Source organism: Arachis hypogaea, chromosome 3 (assembly GCF_003086295.3).
Source record: "Arachis hypogaea cultivar Tifrunner chromosome 3, arahy.Tifrunner.gnm2.J5K5, whole genome shotgun sequence".
NCBI lineage: Eukaryota > Viridiplantae > Streptophyta > Magnoliopsida > Fabales > Fabaceae > Arachis > Arachis hypogaea.
Window position 1 is genome coordinate 92,172,857 of NC_092038.1, and position 1,579 is coordinate 92,174,435.

Genomic DNA, 1,579 nt, shown 5'->3' on the forward strand with positions numbered 1-1,579 from the left:
TTTCAATCATATATTTTCAAAATCAATTTCTTTCCATTTTCAAAAATACTTGCTAACAATTAATGATTTGATTCAACATTTCAAGTATGTTGCCTTTTCTGTTGAGAAAGGTTTAATGTCTGAATCATATCTTTTAAATTTCTTGTTAGCCAAGTCATTAATTTTAAAAAATCAAATCTTTTTAAATTGTTTTCAATCATATCTTCTTAATCACATCTTTTTCATATCTTGTTGATTTCTAATTTCAAAATCTTTTTCAATTTGACTTAATTTCTTTCCCAATCTTATTTTTCGAAAATCATTTACCATTTTTCAAAATTTCTTTTAATTAATTCACTTTAATTTTCGAAAATTTCTTCCCCTCTTCTCACATCCTTCTATTTATGGACTAACACTCCTCCTCAATGCACAATTCGAATTCTATCTCTCTTGATAAGTTCGAATTCTTCTACCTCCTCCTTCTATTTTTCTCTTCCTCTGACACCTCAAAGAATCTCTATCCTGTGACATAGAGGATTCCATATTTTCTTGTTCTCTTCTCTTTCATATGAGTAGGAGCAGAGACAAAAGCATTCTTGTTGAAGCTAACCCTGAACCTGAAAGGACCTTGAAGCGTAAGCTAAGAGAAGCTAAAGCACTACTCTCTGTAGAGGACCTAACAGAAATCTTCAAACAAAAAGAAGACATGGCAGCCGAAAACAACAACAATGCCAACAATGCAAGGAAGGTGCTGGGTGACTTTACTGCACCTACTCCCGACTTCTATGGGAGAAGCATCTCTATCCCTGCCATTGGAGCAAACAAATTTGAGCTTAAGCCTCAATTAGTTTCTCTAATGCAACAGAATTGCAAGTTTCATAGACTTCCATTGGAAGATCCTCATCAGTTTTTAGCTGAGTTCTTGCAAATCTGTGACACTGTCAAGACCAATGGGGTTGACCCTGAGGTCTACAGGCTTATGCTATTCCCTTTTGCTGTAAGAGACAGAGCTAGAATATGGTTGGACTCATAACCTAAAGAAAGCCTGAACTCTTGGGAAAAGCTAGTCAATGCCTTCTTGGCAAAGTTCTTTCCACCTCAGAAATTGAGTAAGCTTAGAGTGGAAGTCCAAACCTTCGGACAGAAGGAAGGTGAATCCCTCTATGAAGCTTGGGAAAGATACAAATAATTGATCAGAAAGTGTCCTTCTGACATGCTTTCTGAATGGAGCATCATAGGTATCTTCTATGATGCTCTGTCTGAACTATCCAAGATGTCATTGGATAGCTCTGCTGGAGGATCTCTTCATCTGAAGAAGACACCTGCAGAAGCTCAAGAACTCATTGAAATGGTTGCAAATAACCAATTCATGTACACTTCTGAAAGGAATCTTGTGAACAATGGGACGAATCAGAAGAAATGAGTTCTTGAGATTGATACTCTGAATGCCATATTGGCTCAGAACAAAATATTGACTCAGCAAGTCAATATGATTTCTCAAAATTTGTCTGGAATGCGAGCTGCACCAGGCAGTACTAAGGACGCTTCATCTGAAAAAGAAGCTTATGATCCTAAGAACCCATCAATGGAAGAGGTGAAT

General features: G+C 36.7%; 1 non-coding gene across 1 annotated transcript; it reads right to left on the reverse strand.

Annotated features, from left to right (window-relative positions):
• Positions 1-1,090: 1,090 nt before the first annotated feature.
• On the reverse strand, positions 1,091-1,198 carry LOC112792927 (small nucleolar RNA R71). The gene has a single exon (XR_003197644.1). It is a non-coding gene; the product is annotated as a small nucleolar RNA R71 (small nucleolar RNA).
• Between the last annotated feature and the right edge of the window lie 381 nt (positions 1,199-1,579).